A 17,302-nucleotide genomic window follows, 5' to 3' on the forward strand; every position below is an offset into this window, starting at 1 on the left:
CCATAGGAGGCCCCTGCTGCATGTGGAGTTCTCTTGGCAAGAGAGAAGCGCTGGAGAAAGTAGGCTGCGAGTGGCGCCACCACAGCAGGCTGCGAGTGGCGCCAACACAGCAGGCTACGGTGCCGTCAACGGAGCAGACGGCAGGCGTCGACGTCCAAAGCAGCGGTAGAAGGAAGATTGCAAAACGGCTACTTAAGTCACCTGTGAATGCGCAACAACTGACTTTTACACAGCCTTTGCTTTCCACCACTGCCAGGCATATGATGTTACCCATACTGGGCTACCCAATGCCTGATGATTTCAGTAAACGCACAAGACGGCCACAGGAGCATGTGCAGTGAAATTGCTATCAGGCATGCCCAAGCGGCGTTCTTTTGTGTTTACTGAATGCATTGGTCATTGGGGAACCAGCTATGGAGAGCTGTGCGGGGCTTGCCCAAGAAACGGGCCACAAAAATGGTTTGGGAGCAGCCAAGCAAGGTCTGCCAGGCTGCTGGCGGGCTGTGGGCCGTACTCTGTACCACAGCCTCAGAACATAAAATCCCATTACAATGTATTCTCGTGACCTTTGTTGACTACAGGGTAGTTTGCTGCAGACAGTAACAGAAATAAAGTTGCACTTTTGGTATTTAGTAGTTCTTCTTAATGTTGGTCACCTCATCGAATTTAGCAAAACAACTGCTCCTAAATTAATGCTATCCTTGGAAATGAGTCTTGAAAAGCAAAGCTTTAAACTTCCCACCACCATCAAAAGACTGAAGACCAGAAATCAGGGGCTAGACAAGGTTAATCTTTCAACGATACAGTGAAAATAGAGGTTTTCCGACAAAATACTGCAGAAGCAAGACGCCCCATTTCATCCAGTTCTAATTTTGACAGAAAATCTTAACACACACCTATACTTAGTGAGGGGGTTTTCGTTTTTGAATAGGTTGTTGTGAATTCAAAAAGTGAAATTAAGGATTAGACAATGGTTTGAGCGCACAATGGACTATAACCACAAATAGAGAAGGGCAGCCAATGCTTGTATAAGCTCTGCTCTACGTGCAGACGTTTTTACCCAGTTTGCCCACATCCAAGTTAGCTATGGGCACAGACATCAATTTGGGGTCGTCAGTGGTTGCAACTGCTACCCCTAGGCCTCCAGCTGCGACCCCTGCCACTTTGCTTGCGACTCTTGGCTCCCATTTAATATTTGTCAGGGCACAACAGTTAGGTTTTTCGGCCTTTGCATTAAAAAAAAAAACTGTATATTTTGTTTGTTCAACGCTTGGAAAATGGGACTTTCATACAGTTTGTATAGTCCCCGTCTTCCGTCACCGGTACACACAGCTAGTGAAGCCACGCTGCGCACTTGATGCATGTACATGTCTTCTGCTCATGTGAATGTACGGCGGGTCCACGGTGGAGTGGGGTGCGTTTTCAGCTTGTGCAGTGCGCAGTCACTGCATTCAAGTGAGCAGAGCTGTTTTAAGGCCTGGGCAAAGTGGGCTCTGGCCCAGGACCACAGCCTTTCAGGGCCCCCCCCTGATAGAGCCAGTACTGTTCGGCAGAGTCTTGCCCAAGTGACCTTGAATAATTCTTAAATAGATGGTTTTAAATACCATTTTCCTTAAATTTATTTTTAATATGGGTGATGTGTGAGAGTCTATTACAGACATTTTGCAGAGAAATGTTGTGTTTAGGTTTCATGCAACATCCATAAAAAAAGTTTTATAGATCAAAACAGGACCCCACATATGAGAAATGGGATAATGTCACAGATTATTTGCAGTAATGTCAGTGACCTGCAACTGTGTTACAATATTATAAAAACACATCACTATCCCTGCATATTGAGATGTGTACACATTTAGAATTTGGACAAGTGTGCCTGTGCACTGGCCAAAAGGGGCATGAAGGGGAGCAGAAACTGAATCATGAATTCAAAGCTGTTCCGAATATGGGCCCCCAATATACGTTTGGCCCAGGGACCCCAACATCTTTAAGATGCCCCTGCAAGTGAGTAAGTGTGGGCCCGCTAAGGCCACTTTCATTAACTGGCAAACTTGCTGCAAGAGAGGAACATCGAGCATGGCACAGTGCCCACATGCCTGCTCTCCAGAGTTCCTTCATCCGGCCTCGGAGGTCCACAGCAGGTGCTTAACATAAGGCATCATCGCACTGTAGAATGACTCTTTTTTGTTACTTTGTGATGATGAATGGTTTGATCAACCGTTTTTATTCCAGTCCAAATTGTTTTCGTTTTCTTCGCAGCTTAAGCAAAGAACTGCTTCCGTACTCTGTACATCGAAAAGTGCTTGCATTCCTTTTGTACCATATTCAAAGTCCAGCTTCCGTGCCCTCCAAGATATACATGAAGGGCTCAACACATTATTTCCACTCGAAGAGTGACACAAAGAATTGTCTTCCTTTACTACAGGGCATGAAAAAGGTTGCAATGGTTCGAACTACCAATTTAAATGAACAGTGTAATCATAACTTAGCACATTTGACTTTCCTCCAACAGCTCAATCATGTCGGAACAGCGGATGGCACCGAGGGCCTTAGCTAATTAACATTGGTGCAGCATGGGCAGTGGCAACGGGGCCCAGAGCCTTGAGGGGCACATTGAATCATGATAATTGCTTACCTAACAACTGTCAAAAGGGCCGTTTTCCTTTCTTGCAAGGGCGCATGCGCTCCTGGTGGCACTATCACAGGTTGTTTGAATGGACGCCACTCTCTGCTATGACACACTAGCATCAAATATGTTATTTCAAAATAAAAGACAGAATTCTCATACTCATGATGCCTCTAAAGCTAGAAGACAATTATGCCGGTCACCTCAAGATACAGAGAGCCTAGGGGGACTTTAATTTTCGAGTCCTTGGTCTATAATTTGAAGGTGAAGTGAAGGTGTGTGCTGAATGAAAAGGACTGCCTTTCAAAATAATCATTCTTTATTTTTTCCAAACATATGTACCATTTGTTTTAATAAAATCCATTACAGAACGCATAGCTGCCATGGGGTTTTTCGTATAGCTTGTGTGTGCAAAATAGTTTTACTGTGCTATGTGTGTCATTCTGTTGCCTATTTTGTGCAGGGACGTAACTTTCATTGATGCAGCAGGTGCAGTGGCATCAGGGTTCACTGAACCCTGAGGAGCCCACTGAATCCTGGGGTGATCATGGTGAGGGGGTACCCAGTATTAAATCCTACAACCTGCATTAGATCCCAACATGTGTCAAAGAAAAGTACGACTATTAGTCAACTATTACTTGCATGCTTGGAGCACAGACAAAGTGAAGTCAGCAGCAAGCAGGCACCACACCACCGATTTTTTGTTATCCTGGGTGACTTGGGGCAACATTCAGCTCAGCTCCTTGACTCATACAAGACAAAGGCCTGTGTTCTCACTGGCAAGCTAATGGTGCAATTTCACTGCCTCTACTTAGCAGTCTGACACTGTGCTTCTATACCTCGACGCCTGGTGATGTTCTTAAATGTTGCAATGTATGTAGCGTGCAACTAAGATGGCCACGCTTTCTTGAGCTCCGTCGGATCACCGGTGCGGACGATCTAATAAGAGATGCTGTTCGGGTGATTTTTGATCATCGTGCAACAGCGATAGGTGGCAGAACAGCTCAGGAGCCTTCGGGACGGCTCACAGGTGACTCGGACTGCTTCCTTGTGCGACTCTTTGCACTGCCATTTTTTCTTCACGTAGGGACTTCAAAATGGTGGCTGACACGGAGGTCTCGTTGATACACGGATCGAGGGCATGAAATCAATTGGTTTCCCTGTTTGGACTCCAGGATCATTACCCCTGCGCTGCATGAGGTATTGTTATGGCAAATCTTATACCGCTTTACGTAAGGTCCTGAGTCTTCTGGGGGGACACTATTCTATTGTGTCAGCGCATACACAAAATGGCGGCCGCTGACAGGATTCTCTCGGAAGTTATACTGCCTAATTAGTGGCCTAATATCCAGCTGGCTGTGCTTCAGTGGGGGTGTACTATCATATGAGCAACATTTCGTCTGGTCAATTTTACGCTTTTGGAGCCTATCCTGATTATTGCTGGATGTGCACAGTCCACTCAGAACCGTAATCTATAACCTGACATACAGTGTCCGGTCTTCCTTGGTGTGACATTTGCCTGTTGACGGTTTCTCTTAGCAAGTCATTGTTTGATAATTTCTGCCACGTTTACTATTGTGTGGTTCATGCAACAAGACAACCAGGCTGATTTTGTCTTCCCAATGGCAGAGGGTATGGGTGTAACCACTAAGGACAGAGATTCTAAGGCAATTTGAAACGGTCTAAACAGACCTCTCTGACCAGGGATCTTCCAGCAAAGGGTAACTCCGACTCTGCTACAACTCTAGACACTATATCACTCAAACTCAATTCGGTCCACGATATAGCCCAGAGTACCAAAACAAACACAGATCTGCTTCAAGTGGAGGTGGCGGCAATTCTGAACGATCTCAAAAATCTTTCACTACGAGTCTCCAATGTTAATACGCGAATACGTTGTGTAGAGGACTTTACAAAGGTACACACATTCAATCTTTGGAGCGCACCATGGGCCCTTTAAGAAGGGAGCTTACTGAGCAGGAAGATCGGAATCGTACGAGCAATCTTCGTATATTCGGTTTACTGGAGGATTGCGAGAAGTCTGCTCCTTCAGTGCTGGATTTCTTGCTTACCTGGATTGCAAAGGTTTTGAATATTTCGTTCCACAAGGCTTTTGAGATAGAGCGTGCTCATCGAGTTCCAACTTAAGGTGAAAACGATGTCTTCTCCACGACCTTTGATCTTTAAACCCTTGCGTCATCAACATACTGATCAAATTCTGGCACAAATTAGGAAGTTTAGGACAATACAATGGGAAGGTCACAGAATATCCATATCACAAGACTTTGACACTGTAATTCGTCGTAAAGGTTTCCTTCATTTACGCAAGAGACTCACTGAGATAAATATTTTTTTCTTTTGCTGGTCCCTCAAGATTCAGAATTACTTTTCAGGGCCGATCACAGATTTTGTATGAGCCTTCAGATCTTTGACATTTTTGGATAATCAGTCTGAATCACAGACGGACTCAGACTCCCTTCCTAGTACTTCAAGTCCTTAATGCTTTTTATCTACTGATTTGTCTGTGCCTACTGTTTTTCAATCCTTTCCTACGTAAGTTGGCTCCTGTTTTCAAGGCCTTGACACAATCTTTATGGTTCTGCTGTTTTGCTAGATTCTGTTTAGGATTAATATACCTATACTAACTTATGACATCCTTCCGTTACAATAGTTACATATTTCTCTTAAGACCTTTGATTATCAAATCCAATGACTGGAATGACACTTATTACTCATTTCCTCTACGAAATTTTTTAATTTTTGTTCTAGTGATACGCTAAGGTTTAGGACATTTTCATTACCCATTTGTTTAATGGTCATGTATCATCGTCTTTTTCCCTCACTACTTGCATGACAAGTTCAGTATCTTTTTCTATATTTCTCCCAAATCCACCTTTTATCCCCTCATGTTGAAGGACAATTTTGATTCATTCAATGAACAGGTTGCAGCGGACCTGAAGAATCTGTACTCTTTGATGGCAAGGGCACCAAAGAAATACAGTAAGCAGGATAACCAGTATGTCCAGCTCATGCAGAAATTAAAAAGGAATGATAACATCATAGTGCGGCAATCGGACAAGGGTGGGAATGTGGTGTTATGGCCCAGGAACCAGTATATGGAAGAAGCCCTTGTTCATCTCAATAACCGCAACTGCTATAAATTGAGCACGCCTCAAATGATGAATGCAGCACGACAGGACTGCTACAACAAACTGTTAGCCTGGAAATCTGCAGGCTTAATCTCAATGGATAAATTTAAATTCCTTAAAGTAGACCACCCTATTACACCAGTCATCTATTTCATCCCGAAAATTCATAAAAGAATGGACAAGCCTCCTGGCAGGCCGATCATTTCAGCCAGGGGTAGTTTGTTGGAAAATATCTCCAAGTATGTGGATCACTTTCTCCAGGAACATATGAAAAGTCTCCCATCTTATATACAGGACACTGGGGACTTTTTGAGAAAGTTAGTTGAAGTCCCATGGAGCCCCGATATGTTACTTATTTCCATGGATGTCACATCCCTCTATACAAGTATTCATAACTTGGATGGGGTCAGAGCATGTGAATATTATCTCAATCGAAGATCTGTGGGAATGTACTCTCACAACAAAATGTTGCTCACCATGATATCCATGTGTTTAGAGAACAATTTTTTTCTGTTTCAGCATCAGGTATACCAGCAAACACGTGGTGTGGCCATGGGGGCTTGTTTTTCTCCCAGTTACGCATGTTTACACATGGGTTACTGGGAGGAAATGGTCCTCATGGCCGGACACCGCGCTATCATAGAGTCGAATATCACTTGCTGGTATAGATTCATTGATGATTTGTTTTTGGTATGGCGAGGGGATGAACTCAGTGCCAAACAATTTCTTGAAGCAATTAACATCAATTACTTGAACCTGCAGTTCACTTTTCAAATCAGCAATAGATCAGTCTTTTTTCTGGATGTAGAAATATTTGTTTGTAATAACCAACTACAGACTAGACTACACAGGAAAGATACTGCGGGGAAATACGGTGTTACATGCACTTAGCCATCACCCACAACACCTGATTAATAGTATTCCCTTTGGTGAGATGCTAAGGATGCGTCGTATTTGCAGTACAGAAGCTGATTTTCTTAAAGCTCAAAATGAATGCAGGGAACACTTCAGGGAGAGAGGGTATGCAGAATCTATACTCTCTAGGGCTATGTCAAAAGTTAATAACATCACTAGAACTAAGGCACTGACACCCAAAGTAGCCCCACCAAATGATCAAACAATTATTAACACTGAGGACACACGGATTATTTTGACCTTCAGTACACAGCACAGAGCAGTACGTAAAATCATTAACAACAATTGGTCACTAGTCCGGGCTGACCCAGTGTTGGGTAATTCTCTATCAAAGAAACCAAAGATAGCTTTCAGAAAAGCACGCTCTATGAGCAATGTGCTCGTAAGCAGTAGCCCTGAATTGACCCTATCTAAATCATGGTTATCGGCAAGAAAAGGGTTCTATCGTTGCAATGTATGCAAAGCATGCAGATATGGAGTAAATCGAAAAACATATCTGACTCCATTTCTTCCTGAACCTGTTCCTTTCTCCAAATATCTTAACTGTAAGACAGATTTTGCGGTGTATGTGCTGGAGTGCCCCTGTGGCCTGCGGTATGTTGGTAGTACCAGGCTGCAGGTTCACAAGCGGGTACTCCAGCACATGCGAGCAATCACCAACAAAGATTTGACCTACCCGGTGGCACGTCATTTTAAGGAGCACCATGCCAGTAAGCTGGAGGCTTTCAGCTACTGGGTGGTAGACTCAATTCCCACACAAAGAAGGGGAGGGAACCGGGAGGTCCTATTAAGGAGATTGGAAACGGAATATATTCTAGAGTTGGACAGTAAGAATCCTAGAGGATTAAATTCAAGTGAGGATTTTCATACTCATTTGTAATTTGGATATTCATCAGTTTATGAGAAAAGTAATGTACAGTTTCAATGAATTTTAGATGTATGCTGCTATTTCCCTGTCTCGTAAAATTGCACTGAATTTTATTGTGAAAGATATTTATTATATACACTTTTTTGCACAAAGGGTTAATGCTTTTATAGAGAATATATATTAGATTTTTTATAAATTTGGCAATGTATATTTATTTGTAAATAGGTGTCACGGATGTGGCTCTGAGTAACAGGTATGTGTACTTGCACGAATTTGCACAATTTGCACAGTCACTTTATTGCAATAGGGGGCTTTATGGAAGGGCCCACATGGGCCGTATTAAGCTAAATGAAAATAGGCAATAAGTCCTGTCTACAGAATGTGACTAGGACTTATCAATTCTGTCGTTTTCCTTTTTTTGTTGAAACATTGTTGAAAACATTCCATTTGTGTGTTTTTAAATTGCTTAAATAATAAGATCATTATTTTTTTTTTAATGAAGTAACTAGCAATTAGCGGCTCTGTGATGAAATGCAGTATTTTAATTGTAAATACGATGTATTTAACAAGCTATTGCTAAATGTGATGGGCATTGTTTGGTGAAGACAAACTAACAATGTATGCGTTACGTAAACTTCTATTTCCATGATTGATCCCCATTTGTGCATGTGACTCAAGGTGGATCCGTTGTGTTGCGCATCATGTGACCAAGGCCTGTAACGGGCTGAAACGCGTAATGGCAGCGGTGGTGTCTATTATATTTAAATAAATAATTGGAATTCTTTTCACCGCACCTTGGGTTTGCTTCTGTTTCTTGAGGAGAGATCTTCAGTTCACGAGACGGAGTGTTGTTATATATATATATATATATATATTACCTACTGGCGGTCGCCAGTAGGTAGTTATAGTTAGGACCACGTTTCCATAGGAAATCTGCAACATTCTATTTTGAATAACTTTTGCGCCGGTCAACGAATCCTCGCGAATTTTTCAAAATAGGTGGGGCGCTACGCTCCGCTCCTACCCTGAAAGTCTCGGGGGGATTCGTCAAGCGGGGGCTGAGATAAAAGGGGGGTCCCAAAACGCGTTTTTCCCATGCATTTTTCCATAGGACCTTTAGACAGGGCTACAGCCCGAACGGCTGAACAGAATTACTAGAAATTTGGCAGAGAGGTAGTCCTCAGGTCAAGGAAGTGCCTTTTGTAGGTTTGGTGTAAATCTGTTCAGTAGATTCTGAGAAAATAGCCTTTAAATCAATATATATATCTGAGCCAGCTTACGGTACGCTTACCGTACGCGAGCGCGATTCTGATTGGCTCTTAGATCTTAGTAAACATTCGAATCGGCCGAAACCAGGAAGCGGCGGCCGCCATTTTCTCTCTCGCACTGAGAGTGATTTTTAAAATTTAAAGCCCAAAAACATGTAAAGGGGCTGTTTAGACAGCTCCCACACACATAGGCATGTTGAGGGAGTCCCCAAAGATCCCCCAAGGCCAAAAACGGAATTTTTATTTTTTCGGTAATTTCGCCGATTACGCTTACCGTACGCGTACGGTACAAAATTATAAAAAAAAAAAAAAAAATCATCCACACTCTCCACCCCGTGTGCAATTGGTGGCCTTCGGCCACCAATTGTGCATGGCTTATCACTTCATAGATAAACTAAAATTTAAAAAAAAAAAAATTAGCCACACTCTCTCCACCCCGTTTGCAAATGGTGCCCGAAGGGCACCATTTGTACATGGCTTATAAAATATACGAAAAATTAAAATATTACCTTTCAAAACGAAGTGCATCATATGTCCTCCATGTGCGCATGGTGCGCGAAGCGCATCGTGCGTACATGGCCCATCTAGCGCAACGTGGGCACGCGGTGCGCGTAGCGCACCGCGTGCCCACCGTGCGTGCATGGCACTAACTGCGTAAAGTGGGCGCGCGGAGCGCGAAGCGCACCGCGCACAGAACGAACTGCGTTAAGTGGGCGCGCACGCCACGAATGGCGTAAAGTAACTTAGCATTTAAAAAACCGTACAAATTCACTGAAAAAACCATAGGTTTCACACACGTTATAGTTAGGAATTAGCATTTAAAAAACCTTGCAAATTCACTGAAAAAACCATAGGTTTCACACATGTTCTAGTTAGCGGAAATTTTACTGATAAAAAACCAATGAAATTCCCCCGTTATAGTTACTGCAGGCAACTATAACTCACGCGACCGCAATCTTCTGCTGATGACATGTGTCTTTATGAAAAAAAAATATTTGTAATATATGTATAGCTAAAAATGTATGGAAGAAGACATGGGCAAATAAGTGTCTAAATACAGTATTAGCATCAGCAGAGGATTGCGGTCGCGTGAGTTATAGTTGCCTGCAGTAACTATAACGGGGGAATTTCATTGGTTTTTTATCAGTAAAATTTCCGCTAACTATAACATGTGTGAAACCTATGGTTTTTTCAGTGAATATATATAAGGATCTTTGTCACAGAACGGCAAAATGATACTCATTAGCACACCAGCACACATGCTAATTGGGAGACTAATAATCCAAATCAGCTATGTTTGAGAGACATGCCCACAAAAATAAGGATGTTGACACAGGGGTGGCTCTTTGTAGAGGACACTCTACTTTAGGTTTCGGACATACAGGCTTTTACCTGTCAAAAGGCAAGATTTTTGGACTGGACTGCTTTTTTCACCTTGCTTCATTTTGACTAAAGTTAATCCGCAAATGATTTAAGGAATTTTATAAGAAATTGGAGAAGAAGCTGGATTGGTCTAATTTATTCCATATGCAACTAATCAATAAATACATAAAAATAATTTTCATTTCTTCTAACCCACAGTAACCTTTTAAGTAGGATTTCAGAACATTTTATTCTTTTCATAGATCTGGATACAGAGGTGGATGCTAGTGATATATTTTAAATACTGATTTAATGGCAACTATCTGGTAAAAAAGAAAAATAAGCTGCAAAAGTTAATTAGGCCAAATGAGAGCAGAATTAATAATGCTAATAACAGATACAAAGTGCTCTCTTAATTCCAAACCGTTATGCTTATTGCGATTCTGATTGTCAGGGAGGTTTTCCCATGATGATGATGATACACCACCAATTTTTTTTCTTTCTTTTTTTTAGGTATCTTTAACTACTAGATAGTTTTCAATTCCAAAATAGAAAGTCCATTGAGAAAACATTTAAGGATCAGTGACCATTTTATTTTGTATTTTCAGTTTTAGTACAATAACATTTTTAAGCAACTATCCTTTTTTGCTGTTGTGATTTTTTTCTTATGTTCACTATTATTTCTCCAGATGTGTGTATACATTTTATAAGCAAGTTATATAAAACAAAAAAATGGAAGAGACTTGGGCCCATATGATGTTGTCTCAATCAAACTTGGCAACAATTGTTTCTTAACATGTGTATGCCAACACCTTGCAGGCACACAAATACTAAACATATTCACTGATGTGTGCCATATTTCTAGATGTTCAAAACTGGAATTTATTTTGGAGGCATGTTTGTTACCTCAATCATGTAACCACTACCACCAATCAACTATTATATTAAACAGTGTGGTACCCAACAAATGGTTGGGAATGCACTAAACATAACATGAGCTATAAGAATTTAATGTACAATCCATTTTTAATTGGCTACTGCAAATATTTAGAAAACATAAAACATGTTTTACTTGCCTTGTTATGTACATGAATTCAAAGTCTCTCCTGTACCAAAGGATCCAATAATAGCTATTTTACATTGATATCTTCACGGGAGTGGTATACACAGCTTCAATTTCCTTCACGACAAAAGAAAAATATAAAAACATGACAAAAATGAATATATAAAAAAAATATATTAATTTAATTAGTTAAATGTGCGACAGATTTTAATTTTTTTTAACTGTGCAATTTTGCACACTAAAGTGAATGAGATATGAAATTTGACTTTATGATAAAAATTTTAATGACAGTGTGTGGTGATAACATAATTTAAGACTGGGGAGGACCTCATTAGTCAAATTTTCACCCCTCTGTGATCCCAGTCCATAAATGGTTGGCGGAATTGAAATTTCTCTACCTAGTAACAGTTTCTCAAATGTCCCAATGGAACGGACATATTTGTTCACCTTACAATAGGAACTGTTAACATTTTACTGGACAATCTGACTTTACCTAATATTTGCAAAAACATGTATGATAACAATACTATACAACCGGCCTTAGGGTACCTTCTAGTATCACTCCCCCCATCTACCATGCCTCAAAGTCTTAGCTATTGAAAATCTGATTATTGAAGATATCACCATACTCAAAGATACCAGAAATTTCACCTTTCAGCATAAGTAAAAAAGAAAGAACAGCACTGATGAACTTTAAAACAATAAATAAAGAGATTACGACAGAGCCAACAGACAAAAGGTGTAGCATAGTCATCTTAGAGACTCTCAAATAATAACAGGAGGTTCACAAACCATTGTTTGATCATGAACATACTCATTTGTGATCCTGGCATTCAAAAATTGAGGCAAAAGCTTAAGGGGGAGAGGGAGGGTAACAATTTTGTTTAAACAGTAGACACCACACCCCCGTAATATACGCGATACCGGACATACACAAAAATCTGTAAGACTCATCGTTTAGACCAATCGTATCTGGCTGTGGATCAGGATTGGAAACAATGAAAAAATGTCTTTATTTTATAGAATGCTTGCTACCAACCACAACAACCTATGTGAGGGACAGCAGCGAATTAATAAGTCAAGTTGACTTTCATTGGCTGTAAGTTCTAAACTGTTAAGTTGAGCTGCCTTCATATTTTCTGTTACTAGCCCACTTTAAATATCAAGTTCCTGGTTTCCCATGACTCCACTTCATCTTGTACTGCTGGAGTATTGCACACAAAAAAAAGAATTTGGGATCTGAAATTTTTGTCAATAGATTCTACCCCTGCTCCACTTTTTGAAACCACTCACCTTTTCTATTTTTCAGACATAAAAACTAGACCTGGGTCACAGAATGCCACGTATATATCAGATTTTATGCAAATTCACCTCCCATGCATTTTTACAATGGCTTCTCTGGCAACACTTGTGCTTTGTCAAACACAATCACCGTAGGTGAATATATGCCACTGACTGCAATTGTTTATACTCAACAAGTATGATGTTACAATTTCTCTACTGGCTTTACCTTCTAAGCAACTAGGTTTCTTTTCTGCTACATTGCTTTACTTTGTGACCAAATGTATTCCTGCTAGGGGTTTTGTTCCTCTAAATCACTGGCTTTCCATGGTGCTTTTTCCATATACTAAGGACTGATTAATTCGACTCGCCTGACACCTTGCATTCCATTCTTGATGTTATGTAAGAACCATTATTTGCTTACTCAGTTCTTCTTTTACAATGCTCATTATAAAAAGGTTTCTCATTACATTTTTTCTTTTTCGATTTTTTCCTCAAGGGACCACTAATTTGTAAGTACTATGCCACTTTTGTCACCTAACTCACAATAGTATTTGCAGAAATTGGAATGTAATCATTTCCTCTTCTATAGATGTTCAGGGTTATATAAGCAGCACTTTGCCATAAATTTACCTCCTTCTCTTATTTAAATCATTGCCACCATGAAATCCTTCCAAAATTGCCTTCAATTTTTCCATTCCCCTGATTCATGTATTTTTCTGCAGAACACTACTCTTGCTCCCATTTCTTCTTCTTCCTGATGATCCTATTACAGTGTACCTAAACTAGAAATTGACCAGAATTTTGACTATTGACTGGCTCGCTGCAGATACTTTATACTTTATATTTTTAGTCTAGCATTCCTTTCTTTTGATACACCTGTAGATTAAATTATGTTTCTACCATGGGTTATACATGGTATGATCATCTGCTGTACTGAACCTTAGTCTTTATGATACTGTTTTCCTCATTCATATCGAACAATATATCTCAACCTATTAGAGAAATGAGTACATGGTGCTCTAGATAGCTCTTCCTTTTATTTCAGTACTAATTTAAGCACACTACATTGGAGGACTATTAAATGTTTATCTTGGATCTATGTGGCTCAATGGCATTTTATGCAAAGATTATCTCACTAAAACGGTCAGATTCAATATATTTGAAGGCCAAGGTGTTGTAGAGATTTTTTGGGCAGCCAATGTTGTATTAATTTTGAATACATAAAATCAAGCATGTTAGAAATTCTATAAATTATGTCAATCAATCAGGGGTTTGTTAGATGTGGCAGTGGCGCGGTAGGTTGAGGACTAGTCTGGAGGCAGCATTCTGGACATTCTTGAGACTGCGGGTAGGGTTCTTGTTGATCCTGGCATAGAGTGCGTTGCCGTACTCCAGTCTGCTGCTGATGAGGGCATGGGTGACTAGTTTCCCGTGTTCGAGGGGAATCCAGTTGAAGGTCTTTCGTAGGAGACAGAGGATGTGGAAACAGGATGAGACAACAGCATTGATTTGGTGATCCATTTTGAGTTTGGAGTCCAGAATGATTCTGAGGTTGCGTATGTGGTCTGTGGGTGGGGTCCCGAGGGCTGGGGCACCAGGTGTTCCAGGCGTCGATGTGTGGGCCTATGATGAGTACTTCAGTTTTGTCCGTGTCAAGTTGTAGGCAGCTGTTCTTCAACCACCTGGCGACTGCCTCCATTCCTTCTTGAAAGTTGTGTTTTGGAGATGTTGGGTTCGTGGGATAGGGAGAGGATGAGTTGAGTGTCGTCTGCTTACAATAGAATGTTGAGTCCATGTGATCTGATGTTCAGTGCGATACAGTACACTTGCTGATGATTAGGCCATATTGCAAAAATTCACTTTTTCCAATCTTTACATGTAGGGCACATGGTCCTGTCTGTGCCACTGCACACCTTCAACTTGGTGCACAGGGCACAGACCAGCTCATTGCTCCTTATTACAATGAATGAGCTACCGCTAATGCAGCCAAAAACTCACCTGCCTTGAAGAGAATGCATAAGTGAAAGGCAGACTGGCTGTTTGAAGCTGCAGTTTTGCCTTTTACTGTGCAGGCTGCAAGTGACCTACACTTCAAAGTAGGACAGAGATCCTCTTGTTAGTGATTGCAATGAATGACTCCACTCACGTTTGCAAGGGGATGTTTGGAGGTCCACATCATCTGATACCACCTGGTTGCAGCTTAAGTCAGTGTGCCCATGACATCTTTGCCTCTCTCTGCTCCATGCCTACAATATTGTACCAGCTCAGAGAAAAAGTTCTCATTTTCATGGTGCCATGCCCCCACGCAAATGAAGGAATGCCCTTTTATATCATTCCAGGTTAGATTTTCGCCAGCACAATCGGATGCACGCTTTATGCTCTGCTTGTTCACTTTTGATAATACAACCACTGCAGCGTAAAAACAGGTTGGATTCCTTGGTGCAATTTTGGCAGCTTCTGTGATACAGAACCGAACAGATTTAGCTCCTGTCCACAACACATATTTTAGAACCAGGACAAAAATGTGGAAAATGGATTTTGCAACTTCCTGCGTTGACACTCGTGTAATAAAAATCTTAAACTGATTCTGCATCAAAGACCAATATTTCAACATTTTTAAAGTTGTCGAGTACTTTATTCACTTATTGATATGTTAAAAGTAAAACAAGTTGTGCAAACAGTTTTATCCATTTTCTGCCCTGCCACAAATTCAGTTTGGTCTATTTCGTATCTCACAAATAGCAAACAGAATGCACTTGTATATGTATTGCTGCTTCCATCCTTTTGTGAAGTGTCCCTGGTATGGCCCTTGCTGCAAGGTTGTCTGCCAGGAAAATTAAAACAGCTCGTACAGAAAAACAATTCTTTGTGCATCAGTAGTCTTCTCGCTGACAGACAAGTAAGCTTTGCATCTGTTAAAAACCTTTGCCTTTGTTTTAGAAATGTAAGATTAAGGACCATTATTTCCTGCTAATATTTCATGACCAAACACTTAAAAAGCGTGAAAAGTCTACCAACGAATGTTTACAATAATGTACGAGTCTTTACACCCCGGAATGCCTATTTTACTACAAAAAGCAAAAAAAGTTCTAAAACCACTTTAAATTTAGTCCAATTAAACTTGATTTCTATGCGGATTTTTTTTTTAACATTTTCTCTTTCTCATTAATCAAAATTAACATTAATTGATTGCTATTCCCGTTGGTCTCACAGCCATTGATCCGTGCTATTCACTTGAATGGTGTACAAGATGTTTTTTCTTCTTTTGTTTGATCGAAAAGTAAACGATACAAGATATTAAAACCGCGGAGAAATTGATTTTATGATCACAAAAACCACACTTTACGTTATTTACTGCAGGGGCTGTGTTTCCCGCTGGAAGTCTTGATCTTGATTGCCAGGAATAGCTTCAATTTACGGATTTATAGGTGATGCATCAGTCTTTAAAACCAAAGGCAGGCAGTGCAGTTATCTGAAGGCGTTCTGGGGGAGCTCTGTAAAATATGCTTCTTCTGTTAATCAGAGTAACAGCAGCACACCTTAACCAATGAATATCCAGTTTAAAGCATGGGCAATTTAATTTTGAAATTTAAGCTCACTACACCCAATTACAAGAAAGTCACACAACATGTATCAAATCCATAGTGTTAATTGATCAAAATTATTAATATTTCTGGTGGTCAAATGGAGAAACTCTGTCCTCTGCCATACAACCAGGTCAATTTCTTTCTTAAGGGAAGATTTCATGCATAATGTGACAATATTATTGTGATGCTGTGATGTGGTCAGACACTGCCAAAATACTAGTATGGGCAATGAGTTGTGATAAGATGACTTGTGGGTGAGTGAAGTGTCAGGGCATAGGATGCAAACGGCAGGACTTGGTTTACTCTTCTACTTTCCCCTAAAGTATTTAAATGCCAGTATTAGACAGAGAAAGAAAGAAATACACCAAGAAAAGCCTGAGAACTGATCCAATATGATGAAGCCGTCAAGAAAAAGTAATCTCTCTTGTGGTCTTTCAGGCTTCCATCGGAAGAAAAATAATTCTCAGTCAAAGTGTTGATATGAAGGGAAAGTAGATTGAAAGCAGATTAACTAGAACAAGGGGTAGGTAGGATCAATAAGATAAAAAGGTAGCTGTAACTCAAAGTCCTCAGACCGGGGGCTCCTCTACTGTAGCCAGGAAACATCAGTAACAAAGATTGGACTGATCCTTCTATAATAGCTTTGCCTATTAATCATGAACACTTTATGAAGAGCTGTGCGCAGGGAAAGGTGGAGAAATACATCTTCGCACATGTGCACAAACTTCGCCCTGTCCAATCTTAGCACCAATATCGGAGTTGAACGTCTTGGCTTCATTTTCTTCAAGTAAGATCATGTTGGGGTGAAAAACTTTAGCAATGAATATCCAAAAGCAACATGCACTGGGGAGATGAGCCACATAAATTGAGCGAATCACAGGGGGTTGTGCACTGGGATGAGGAGAACCTTACAAGAAGTGTTTATTACTCAATAAGGTACTGTTTTGATCACTTACTGCTTTGCTATAATTTTGCTACACAGCCTGTGTTATCTCGAAGATTATGTTATACGCCACCTTTATACTCTATTTAAAGACAATCAAATGAAGTGCGTTCTCTCTCTTCCATTTGTGCCCTACAATTAACATTAAAGGTATTCTTGTAACTAAGGAAATCGTAATGTGCTCAATGATTAGTTTATTAAGCAGACTGGACAAAAGTATCAAGTATGAGGTGTTGAATG

The 17,302-nt window shown here is 40.5% G+C and overlaps 1 protein-coding gene across 1 annotated transcript in view; it reads right to left on the bottom strand.

Moving 5' to 3' along the window:
- Window positions 1-17,302, bottom strand: part of LOC146855885 (uncharacterized) — a 295,136-nt gene that overhangs the window by 160,084 nt on the left and 117,750 nt on the right. The window contains exon 4 of the mRNA XM_085653829.1: window positions 11,262-11,365. The gene's annotated coding sequence lies outside the window, so the exon portion shown is untranslated. The remainder of the gene's footprint in view (window positions 1-11,261; window positions 11,366-17,302) is intronic.

The sequence above is a fragment of the Triturus cristatus genome, chromosome 4_1, assembly GCF_964204655.1.
Source record: "Triturus cristatus chromosome 4_1, aTriCri1.1, whole genome shotgun sequence".
In the NCBI taxonomy this organism is placed as follows: Eukaryota; Metazoa; Chordata; class Amphibia; order Caudata; family Salamandridae; genus Triturus; species Triturus cristatus.